Source organism: Mirounga angustirostris, unplaced genomic scaffold (genome assembly GCF_029215605.1).
Source record: "Mirounga angustirostris isolate CCGP_5_RB_7025 unplaced genomic scaffold, mMirAng1.0.hap1 SCAF_9, whole genome shotgun sequence".
In the NCBI taxonomy this organism is placed as follows: Eukaryota; Metazoa; Chordata; class Mammalia; order Carnivora; family Phocidae; genus Mirounga; species Mirounga angustirostris.
In genome coordinates, this window is record NW_026991717.1 from 70,149,025 (window position 1) to 70,161,229 (window position 12,205).

Genomic DNA, 12,205 nt, shown 5'->3' on the forward strand with positions numbered 1-12,205 from the left:
TTAAACATTAGTGAAGTTTTAAATTATTTTTTATTTAACATGTAAGTACGAAGAAGATATCTTCTGCAATTTTAGTCTCTAACTAGATTATGTCATAAATTCAGTTAAGGTTTTAGTTCCAGTTGCAAGAGAAGTCATATCTTGATGAATATGATATATAACCACCATGCCTGCCAAATCTTCAAGTTAATATAGAGGCCTTAAGTGGGTTCAGCCACGTACTGTCCAGATGGTCTCAACACCACATCACTCTCTCAAGGACAGTATTCATGCTGGAAGAGTTTTTGAAGAATTGGTCTTATTTCTTCTTTAAAAATTTGGCAGAATTTACCAGTGAAGCCATCATCATCCCAGAGCAGCTTCTGGGAGCAGGGAAGGCAAGTAGAATGCACTTTCCAAGGACAGGGGAGGGGGTGAGGAAACTCCCATTGCCCAGGTCCAGTTCATGGGTCAACCGGTGGTCATGTCCTCTTTATGACTTCCTCCTCCAATTTGCTGATTATATTTTAAAAAATTATTTCTCCTTGCAACTCTCTCAGTTTTTGCTTCATATGTATTAAAATTCTGTTATCAGGGACATAAATAATTAACTTGTTACTACTTCCTGATTAATTGATTTCTTTCTCATTATGAAATGACATTTTAAAAAAGATTTTATTTGAGAATTGAGAGAGAGAGAAAGAGCACATGCGAGAGCATGAGTGGGGGGAGGGGCAGAGGGGGAGAGGGAGAAGCAGACTCCCCGCTGAGCAGGGAGCTTGGGGGTGGGGGGGGAGGCCTTGATCCCTGGATCCTGGGATCTCGACCTGAGCCTAAGGCAGACACTTAACTGACTGAGCCACCCAGGCTCCCTATGAAATGGCATTCTTATCCCTGGTAATATTCTTTGCTCTGAAATATACTTTAATATTAAAATGGTTTCTGGTAATTTCTTTCGATTTGTGTTCATCTGGTGTATATTTTTCTATCCTTTTTTTTTTTTTTTGAATTTTTTAAAAAATAGCCTTTTTCTTTAGAGTAGTTTTAGATTTAAGGCAAAATTGAGTGGAATGTAGGAAGAGTTCCCATTTATCTCCTGAGTCCCCCACATGCACAACCTCCCTCACGGTCAACATTTGATTCCACAGTGATACTCCTTCCAATCAGTGAACCCGCACTGACATATCACTATCACTCAAAATCCAAAGTTTACATTAGGGTTCACTTTTGATGTTGTACATACTATAGGTTATCACAAATGTATAATAACATGTATTCACCATTGTAGTATCATACAGAATAGTTTCACTGCCCTGAGATCACCTGTGCTCTATTTACTTTTTGCTTTTCTTAACCCTTGGAAACTACTGATTTTATGGATTGCATAGTTTTGCCTTTTCCAGAATGGCATATACTTGGAATCATACAAAATGTACCCTTTCACACTGGCTTTTTTCACTCGGTAATATGCATTTCAGTTTCTTCCATGTCTTTTTGTAGCTGGATAGCTTATTTCCTTTTAACACAATAATATTTCATTGTCTGGATGTACCACGGTCTATTTATTCATTCACCTTCTGAAGGAGATCTTGGTTGATTCCAAATTTGGGCAATTATGAAAAACACTGCTGTGAACCTCAGTATGGAGATTTTTGTTCCAATGCATTTGGGTAAATACTAAGCAGCACAGCTGCTGGATTGAAAGGTAAGTGTTTATTTAGTTTTGGAAGCAACCGCCAAATTGTCTTCTAAAGTGGATTTACCATTTTGCATTCCCATTAGGATTAGAATTCCTGTTGCTCCATATTCTTGCCAGCATTTGATGTTGTCAATGTTTTAGATTTAGTAATCCCAATACGTTTATAGTGGATCTTGTTGTTTTAATTGCTAATTCCTTGATGATACATGATGTTGAACATCTTTTCAAATGTTTATTTGCCATTTGTATAAATTCTTTAGTGAGGTTTTTGATCAGGTGTCTTTCTGATTTTTTTATCAGGTTGTTTTCTTATTAAGTTCAAAGACATCTTTGAGCATACTGGATAACAGTCCTTTATCAGATATGTCTTTTGCAAATATTTTTCCCAGCACAACTTGTCTTCTCATTCTTTTGGCATTGTCTTTTGCAGAGAAAACATTCTAAATTTCTATGCTGTCCAGCTTGTCAATTATTTCTTTCATGGATCGTGCTTTTGGTGTTGTATCTAAAAGGTCATTGCCACACTAAGGGTCATCTAGATTTTTTCCTATGTTATCTTCTAAGGGATTATTATTTTTGCACTTCACGACAGGTTTGTGATCCTTTTGAGTTAAATTTTGTGGAAAGTGTAAGGTCTGTATAGATTCCTTTTTTTTTTTTTTTTTTTTGTCTGTAGATGTCCAGTTGTTCAAGTACCATTTGTTGAAAAGATTTGTCTTTGCTCCATTGCATTGCCTCTGCTCCTTTCAAAGATCAGTTGCCTTAATTTATGTGGGTCTATTTCTGGATCTTCTATTTCATTCCATTAATATTTGTCAGTACCACATTACCTTGGTTACTGTAGCTTTATAAAAAGTCCTGAAGTTGAGTAGTGTCAGTCCTCTGACTTTGTTCTTCTCCTTCATCATTACATGTTTAACCTATCTTTATCTTTATATTTGGAGTGTATTTCTGTGCTGTAGTATATAGTTGAGTCTGCATCAATGAGAAATATTCTTCTGTAGTTTTCTTATCTTTTTTTTTTAGAAAATCCTTTATTAGCAAGGCACTGTTACTCTAATGAGATTACCAAAATGTGAAGGTGTTCAAAGCTTTTTAAGAAGCCACAAAACATAGAAGTCTCTACATATAAATCATTTGCAATGACCTCAGATACAAAAGCAGAAACATGTCACCTCCTTACCCCAGGGAAGCTATGATCATATCAATTCCATATAATTTAAATGTGGTTAAATCCTTCTTTGTCTAAGCATCCTACAAAGGGATGGGAGAAGTGTAAAGTAGTTTTTCAGTGTTTGAACTTTGAATCAATTATAGAATCAAACCTCACCAGCAGAGAATGAGGAATTAATTCATATAAAATATTGTTATAACATAACTATGAAAACAAAATGACATTCTTGTCATGTTGGCAGCCAGCTGTTAGGCAATATAGACTCTTTAATTGAGGTCCAACTCAGTGGTGACACAGATATGGGAAAAAAGTGAATGAGAAACTAGAATAAAATTTATGAGACAATTCTGGTCAAGCATATGGTTGCACTGATCTGAAATGAATACTTTAGTCCCAGGCAGATAAGGGCTTGTTAGGGTGTATGATAAGCTGCCAGAGAGCATTTGAATTGTGTTCCTTTTCTACTTTTTTCATATACTTATTAGAACGTTTGAGACACACAGATTTGATGAAGAATGGGAAAGATCTTTATGACTGTATATGGCAGTCATATGATCTGATATTTCCAGGATACATTATTAAATGAAAAAACCAGAATAATGTCTACAGGAAGCAAGCAAAAAGGAAAATAAGAGAGGTGGGAAGCACATATCTGCACATTTGTGCAAAATGAAACATAGGAAACAAATCACTAAACAATGAGATTGGTTACCTATAAGAAGTGAGTAACATGAAAATTAAAGAAAGATTGAAGAATTGTTGAAGATTAAATAAAAGAGTCATGGTAATGAAATACAACTTGTGATCCTGGATTGGTCCTGGACCAGAGACTTTCTTTTCTAAAAGGGTATTATTCACATAATTGGCAAACAATTGATAAGGTTGATAGATTAGATATCCATATCATATTAATGTTGATTTCCAAATTTAAAAATTACATTGTTTTAGAAAATACACACTGAGGTAGAAGAGTATTATGTCTATAACTTATTCAAAGTTCAGAAATAAAATTTTATGTGTATATATATATAATACATATATTACCTATATATTATATACATATGAATATGTATGCATATATAATTATATCTATAACACATATAATTTAATATATGTACGTATCTATATACCTTATGTATACATGTATTTACACAAATATATTTATTATTTTGCATACCTGTATTATTATCTTTATATGTACATATAAAACCAGTACTAAATATTATTAATATTATAGCACAGACAAGTTTGCCTACAACAAGTAAATGAAACAAAGTGATATTTGCAAGTTGAAAATAATGATATTATGGAGAAAATTTAAAACCTGTGTTAGAAGATACGAGTTACAATTTGATTAAATGGAAGTACATATCATGTCATGAAATGACATAACATAGCAAAGACAACATAGACAATGTTGTCCTAAATATATGTATTCTACTAAAAATTTGGCTGCTTTTTAAAAAAAACTGACAGTGAAACATACATGAGTAAAGGTGCATGTTTTGCTAAGTGAACTTTCAATAGAATAACAAAACAGATGAACACATCAACTAGGTATTAAACCATATATGAAGTGGTAGCATGAAAAATAATAAGGTAGGGGCGCCTGGGTGGCTTAGATGGTTAAGCGTCTGCCTTCGGCTCAGGTCGTGGTCTCAGGGTCCTGGGATCGAGTCCCGCATCGGGCTCCCTGCTCCTTGGGAGCCTGCTTCTCGCTCTGCCTCTCTCTCTCTCTCATGAATAAATAAATAAAAAATCTTTAAAAAAAAAAAGAAAAATAATAAGGTAATGGTAAAATAAAAAAGAAATAAATGGAACTGAGTAGAAAACTCCAATCATGTATGTGTATATGCATACATATATGTTCTGAAATACATGCACACATGTAAGTATACGCTTATATAAGGTATTTATATGTGATTATATATATATGATATACATATGTAAATTTTTATACATATATACAAACACACTTATGTGATAACCAAGTGGAAGAGTGGAGAAAGGACAGATTAATTTGTAGTTGCTGCTGAGACTAGTGATTAACTAAGAGAAGAAGAATAAAGTTGGGTCCCTACCTTTCAAATATACAAAGGTGGACTCCAGGAATATTTAACCACAAAATGTAAAAAATATGGTATGATAATAATAGAAGAAAATATTGAGGGACATCTGTATAGCATATGGTTGAAGAATATTTTATAATCTAATCTTTTAAAATGACTAAAAAGGCAAACCTTTAATAAATTTCAGAACACAAATTTTTGTTCAGTCATGGAAACTAAGACAAAAGTAATAAATAACAAATTCCCAAAAGAAATATCTGTAATATATTAAATTGACAAGGATTAATATCTAGATCACTGCTGCCCAATAGGACTTTCTATGATGATGAAAATGGTTTATATCTGGTCCCATATGGTAGCCACTATATATAGAGAGAGCTATTAAAAACCTGAATCTGAGTGAGTCTTCAATTTTATTTTAATTTTATTTATTTTAGTTTATTCAAACTAGCATTTAAACAGACATATATGTTACTAGCTATTGTATTGAACAGAACAGAAGTACAGCATGAAAATCACCAAGAAAAGCACAAAAAACTTATTTCAAGTGGGCCAAGTCTTAAAAGAGTAGTTCATAGAAAAGCTTGAATAGCTAATAGGTATGAGAGGGGCACCAAATTCACTGATAATCAGAAAAAATGGCAAATTAAAGCAACAAGATATTATTTTATGTGGAAACAAAAATTTGGAAAGGCAAATTATGTTAAATTTTGTAGTGGAGACATGAGCAATAGGAACTCTTGCTGTGTAGTTGGAGTTAGAGTCATTCTGGAAAGCAGTCTGTAATATTTAGTGAAATTATGTGGGTAAATGCTTTATTATCCAGTTTTTTTTCTTCTGGGTGTTTATCTTAGAGAAATTCTTATACCTACATAGAGCTGTTGGACAAATAGTAATCATGAAATCATTTATGGTAATAAGAAATCATAAGCAGTTTAGCAGTCCATCACTTGGTGAATAGATAGTGAAGTGAGTTTATTCATACTATTGAATAATAGCAATGCTTTGAAGTAATGAGCTCTCTTTGTATAAAACAATATGAATTGTATTCAGAGGGAAAGAAATTAGAATGGCATTTTTGTAAATTAAGGCGCATAGATTCATAAAATAACAGTTCCTATTTTATAAAGAAATTGGCATATTTAAAGGGAGATAAATACATTTAGAATGAGAGAACTGCAGTCAAGAATTAATTTAGGAAGAAGAGATGAAAATAAATAGACTCTAATGTTCAATAAACTGAGGCATTGTTTTTATCTCTATGCTAAAAACAGTTACAATAGAAAAGATAGGGGGAAAATGACTGATATATGTTGTGTGGTGTTCTAAATCTTTTCTTGCCTGCATAATATAAAGAAACGATTAATTAATTAAGTCCTGTCATGAAGAAGAGTGTCTCTCAAATTTTCGGCTAATAATTTCTCTTAAAAATTACAGAGAAGAATGAGCTTATGTATCTGACAGGATATGTCAGCGATGCCTGAATCTAATCAGTCACTCAGTCAAGCAGTGTTTATTAAGTAACTACTTTATGGCAGACACCCACTAGGGATATTCCAGTGAATAAGATAGACATGGTCCTTGACTTCATGATTTCTTTGTCTTAATGGGATATATAGATAGATGCAAGCATTTGATTAAATAATTTATGGCCTGACAAACACTACGAAACAGCAACCTAGGCTGCTTTGGAATCATACAACAGAGAGTCCTAGTCAAGTTTGGAGGGTTAGGGAAGACTTCTCTCAGAAGATGATGTTGAAGCTTTCCCTGAAAAGTGAGCAGGCTTCAGTGTAGAAAAGATGGTGATAGGTGGATACTCAATTTTTAAAAATAAGCTATCATTACTGCATTTTAAACTGCTTTAGACAATAGAAAAAGAGAGAAAGTTATACAGTGAACAACTCTAAAACAAACCAAAACGAAAACAACTAGTAAATCGGAAAGATGAAAGGCAAAAGAAAAGCCATATTATTATAAACTGGAGTTTAAACTACAAATTCAAGGAAATGTTGACAATATTAAGTCAGTCCGCTAGTATAACAGATTAAATGAAAAAGATAAAATTATCTCAAAGTGTGCATAAAAAAGATTAGATGATGAGTATTAAAGAGGGCATGTATTGAATGAAGCACTGGGTGTTACACGCAAACAATCATGGAACACTACATCAAAAACTAATGATGAATGGTGATTAATATAACATAATAAAATAAAATAAAACTAAAAAAGATTAGAAATTAATAAACATATCTTAATTTTAAATGATATTATTTTAGAAACAAACACTATAAATTCAGGGGAAAAATGCCTTCCCTTCAGCATTTGGCTTCAGCCAAAAGCAATACAACCTACTAAAAATCACTAAATATTATAAAATAAAATGTAACAAAATAAAAAGATGTGCTACATTGATGAATTAGAATAATCAAATCATAAAGTTTTTCATTTATAAATTAATCTATAAATTCTGATTTAAATTGCTGTTCTAAAATCGTTTTTGTAGAATTTGACAAATTATCCTAAAATCATCTGGAAGAGTTGTTTGGCAGGAACTGGGATATATTTAAAGTACAGCATTTGAGAGTGCAGATTCACTATGACAAATAACAGCTGTGTTTAAGATAGTGTAGTGTTGTCACTGACAAACAAAATGACCAATGAAAGTATAGACAGAGGCCAGAAACAGACCCAAGCATACAATGGATTCTTGGTATATGGCAAAGGTGACATTTCAATCAGTAGGGAAAAGCTTTTCAGTAGATGGTATTTGGATGTCTGTTTACAGCCGTATAAAAGTGAATTAGATTCCTATCAGATACCAATACAAAATTTAACTTCCAGTTGGATTAAATAACTAAATGCGATAAAAGAAAAGGTTTAAAATTATAAAAAAGAGAAGACAGAATATTTTGGGCAATCAGTTGTAAAGATGTATTACATAAGAGACAAAATCACAAACCTAAAGGAAAAGGTAATTAAATGTAACTATTTTAAATTTTGTGTATTTATAAACTGCACAAAGATTAATATAATCTATAAGAGCAAAGATATTTTCAATTCATATAATAAATATAGTATAAAGGCAAGCTATAGAATGGAAGAAAGTATTTGCAAATCATCTGATGAACAGTTAATATTGAAAAATAAATGAATAGGGGTGCCTGAGTGGCTCGGTCGTTAAGCGTCTGCCTTCGGCTCGGGTCATGATCCCAGGGTCCTGGGATCGAGTCCCGCATCGGGCTCCCTGCTCTGTGGGGGGCCTGCTTCTCCCTCTCCCTCTCCTGTGCTTGTGTTCTCTCTCTCGCTGTGTCTCTCTCTGTCAAATAAAAAAAAAAAAAAAAAAAAGAAAAATAAATGAATAAACAAGCAAAAAGCAGAATTAGACCTATAAATCCAGAGAACAAACCAATATTTGCCAGAGGGAAGGGTATTGGAGGGTTGGGTAAAAGGGGAGTGGGAGATACAGGCCTTCAGTCATGGAATGAGTAAGTCACAAGAATGAAAGGTACAGCATAGGGAATATAGTCAGTGGTATTGTGATAGTGCTGTGTGGTGACAGATAGCAGCTACACTTGTGGTGAGCATAGCATAATGTATAGGCTTATTGAATTACTATATTGTACACCTGAAATTAATTTAACACTGAGTGTCAACTGTATTCAAATAAATTATAATAAGAAGAGTTAATATCCAGAATCTATAAAGAACTTCTACAATTTAACAACAAAAACCAAACAGTTTAATGGGCAAAGGACTTGAATAGACATTTATCGAAGAAAAATATACAAATAGCCCACAAGCATATGAAAAAATGCCCAACATCACTCATTATCAGGGAAATGCAAATCAAAACCACACCTGTTAGGGTGGCCACTATCAAAACAAAAACAAAAAGAATCCAGAAACTCACAAGTGCTGGCGGGGATGTGGAGATGTGGAAGAGTTGGAAACTTTTGCACTGTTAGTAGGAATGTAAATGGTGGAGCTGCTCTGGAAAACTATGGAGGTTCCTCAAAAAATTAAAAACAGAATTGCCATATGATATAGCAATCTGGCTTCTGGGTATATATCTAAAAGAATTGAAAACAGGATCTTGAAGACATATTTACACACTCAGGTTCGTTGCAGCATTATTCACAATAGCTAAGAGGAGGAAGCAACCTAAATGTCCATCAGTGGATGAATGGATAAAGCAAATGTGGCATAGACCTACAGTGGACTAGTATTCAGCCTTAAAAGAGAAAAAAATCCTGTTACATGCTACCATATGGTTAAAATTTGAAGACATTATGCTAAGTGAAATAAACCAGTCACAAAATGACAAATACTGCATGATTCAGTTACATAAATCTAAAGTAGTCAAACTCTTAGAAACAGAAGGTGGAATGGTGATTGGCAGGAACTAACAAGAGGTGGAAGGGGGAGTTTTTTGTAAATGAGGATAGAGTTTTAGTTTTGCAAGATGAAAAATTCTAGAAATCTGTTGCACAATAAGGTGTACACTTAACAATACTGTACACTTAAAAATATTTAAAATGTTATATGCTTTTAACCACAATAAAAAATGAACCAGAGAAGCACATATTTAAACAGATAAGTCATTAAAACATTAAACTGAGTAAAAAAATAAATTTTAGAATAATAACATTTATATGGATTCCATTTATATCAAGTTAAAAACACACAAGATGTTTTTATATACAATATATGAAAAATGAGGGAAATAATTTTTAAAAACATACAAAGGAATGATAATGGAGTTGATGATCTTTGCTACAATAAAATAACTAGGTGTAGATGGTTGCTTAGGAGTCTTTATTATCGCTAATAATCCATTTTCTAGTAAAAGAATGAAATAAATGTGGCAAAATATTAGAAATTTGATAAAGCTACATGTTATATCAATGTCTACCCTTAATTCTATGATTGAATTAATTCATAAGAAATAGATACAAATATATATATGCCCAATGATCCTTAGGGACCCAGTTCCTATCATCTTCAATGTGCTTTTTAAAATAAAATTTTAGTCTAAAATATATCATGCACATATGGCTAAGAATACATCTTTAAAGCACCCTTTAGTCTATAATTACTATATTACACATATCGCTTAAGAGGCAATGATGAAAAAGTATTGAATAAAAGCCTATAAAAAGGTTCCTGAGTGTTTGGGAGAGAACAGGGCATTTGAATTTGATATCAAAGAGGCCATACAATGTCTTTTTATTCTAATCCCCATGAACCATAGATGAAACATTTTAATTTAATACACTTTAAATAAGGTAGGCAGCTTGAATACTTCCTGTTTTGATGTGATGTGATTGCCTGGAATATATAGGGGCTTCTTCATTTTCCCTTTTCCGTGGGGATTAACATAATAGTAATGCTCTTACTTGATTCTTGAGAGATACATGAGAACAAATATGTATACAAACATGAAGGAAGGAATAAGGTAAAATGAGCTGTGTGTAATATACATGTCAGGTGGAATTTTTATTTTTTTAAGAAAGAAATATGTGTTTCTTTTGAGTAAATGACACTTAGATATATCTACTCATAGAAACTAGTCTGTTTGCCTTGTTAAAAAATAATCCTTACATATATTAGGATCCACAAAACTGTGAGTTTATGTGTGTGTGTTTAGGAATTTACAAGAGTTCATATAATTATATGCACACTTAGTCAGCTAGATAATTTAGTTGAAAGTTCCGTAATCCTGAATTAAAAATAGATAAATAAATTCCTTTTTGATCCCTCTTTATTTAATGAAATTTAGTCTTGGACATTTCTCGGTTTCCAGCTATAGTTTGTGAGTCAGTTTTTTTCTATTTAATTCTTTATTACATTAAAAAGTATTAACCCTAACTGAATTGAATGCTAATTAAAATAATCATTCTTCCAAAACACCAAACATGTTATAGAAATGTAATGATGGAACATTTGATAATTTCAATATATATTATGAATATTTAAAAAATCTACAAAATGAATTAATATCAACTTATTCTGAGATGTATTGTACATGGGTTTTGCACTAAAAAGCTTCATCATCATGATTGTTACCTAGAAGGCCTGTCTGGATCTGATGTGTTGGGTCCTCAGTCTATTCATGGCTGCTTTCATTTCCTGGTTCCTCAGAGTGTAAATAATGGGGTTTAGTAAGGGTGTGATAACCGAATAAAACACAGAAAGAAATTTATCCCCTGAAAAACTGCTGAAAGGCCAAGCATAAATGAAGATACATGGCCCAAAAAACAGAGTGACCACCGTAATGTGAGCAGACAATGTGGACAGAGCCTTGGAGAGTCCACCAGAGGATCGACGTTGGACAGTTACCAGAATGACAGTATAGGAAATGAGCAGGAGTATGAAGCAGATGAAAGACAACAGACCACTGTCAACAATTACCAGTAACTCCAGAACATAGGTCTCAGTGCAGGCAAGTTTTAGAACTAGAGGAAGGTCACAAAAAATATTGTCCACTATATTGGGGCCACAGAAGGGCAAGGTGATAGTAAAAACCATCTGGCTCATCGTATGCACAAAATGCCCATGATAGCAGCACAGAGCCCATGAGGACCCGGCGATTCATGATGGATGTGTAGTGAAGAGGTTTGTATATTGCAATATACTGATCAACAGCCATAACTATGAGAAGAGTCATCTCACTGCCACCTAAAAAGTGGAGGAAGAACATCTGAGCCATACAGCCCCACAAAGAAATAGTTTTATTCTCCCTGAGGAAATCTGTGACCATCTTAGGGGTTGTGATTGTGGAAATAGACATATCCAGGAAGGAGAGATTTCAAGGAGGAAGTACATTGGTGTGGAGTACAGAAGTGAGTCAAAGGTTACAGTGACCACGATGAGAAGTTTTCCTGCCACAATTGCTGCATAGGCCACCGAAAATACGAAAAAAAAAAAAAAGAAAATCTCAAGTTGCCAAGTGTTGGTGAGTCCTAACAATACAAACTCAGATATTGAGCTATTCATCATATCCATCTAGTCTATGTAGGGGTTTTCAGAAAGTCATTAAAATGTAGAAAATCTGGAAAAAGTGATAATTTAAACTGAGAGTTTTGAAGATATAGACATAGAGAAAGTATTTGATTCCTATAGAAAGAGAAAAGATGAACATTTCTGAAAAATACATTTAATTTATTAATTAAAGCAACATTCATTCACATTAACAAATTTATTTTCAGCCAGAAAGGCACAAAAGATAAATTCATTGTAAAAATTTGTAAACAGAGTTTGCAGGCATAGAGTGCATCTCCA

At 33.1% G+C, this 12,205-nt stretch overlaps 1 pseudogene; it reads right to left on the reverse strand.

Moving 5' to 3' along the window:
• Positions 1-10,990: 10,990 nt before the first annotated feature.
• Positions 10,991-11,929, reverse strand: LOC123862369 (olfactory receptor 4L1-like; annotated as a pseudogene).
• Between the last annotated feature and the right edge of the window lie 276 nt (positions 11,930-12,205).